Genomic DNA, 931 nt, shown 5'->3' with positions numbered 1-931 from the left:
TTGAGTGTCTGAGCTGTATGGAGTGATGGCATGATGACCATTTGCACATTAGCATTTTATTATATAGGATTTGTTGAGAGAATGAGTGAATGTGGGCAGAACATACAGGGAACAATCATCATAGTCTGGATGAGTAACATCAAGGGAGGAATTAGGGAGGCAGCAATGCAAATGGGCAAGAAGGGATGTACTGAAAAGGTATTGCGGAACTGTCAGCATTGGGCTTTACAAACAGATGTGGAATAGGAAGAAAAGAGAAATCAAAAGTGATGTCAAGATTTATATTGTAGGTCCCTGGGAAACCAGAAAATAATGAAAAAGAATAATTCATTATTTAGCCTTATGCAGAGAAAATCAGTAATTGTTTGGCTAAGTATTTTACTTTTTAGACAGATTTTTGGTGTCTCATGGGCAGACCCAAATTATATTCATTAACGGTATGTGTTTTCCCACTGGCCTGTAGTTTTTTTTATTATTTTTGTTTTATTGAGCTATATATTAATTGACATACAGCACTGTGTTTAAGACGTGCAGCATAATGATTTGACTTAGATGTATTGTGAAATGATTACCACAATATGTTTAGTTAACCTCTATTATCTCATATAAATATAAAAAAAGAGAATAAGTTCTTTCTTTATGATGAGAATCTTCGGATTTACTCTCTCAACTTTCAAATGTACCATATAGCAGTGTTAACTATAATCCTTATGTTGTACATTACACCCCTAGCACTTATTTATCTTATTACTAGAAGTTTGTACCTTTGACCACCTTCATCCAATTTCCCCAACCCATACCCTTGCTGTTGGTAACCAGAAATCTGATTTCTTTTTCTATGAATTTGGGGTGTTTTTTTTAGATACCACATGTAAGTGAGATCATATACAGTATTTGTCTTTCTTTGTATGATTTATTTCACTTAGCATAT

This window comes from Myotis davidii, unplaced genomic scaffold (assembly GCF_000327345.1).
Source record: "Myotis davidii unplaced genomic scaffold, ASM32734v1 scaffold168, whole genome shotgun sequence".
NCBI lineage: Eukaryota > Metazoa > Chordata > Mammalia > Chiroptera > Vespertilionidae > Myotis > Myotis davidii.
The sequence above is the reverse complement of the archived record's forward strand: the minus strand, read 5'-3'. Positions refer to the sequence as shown.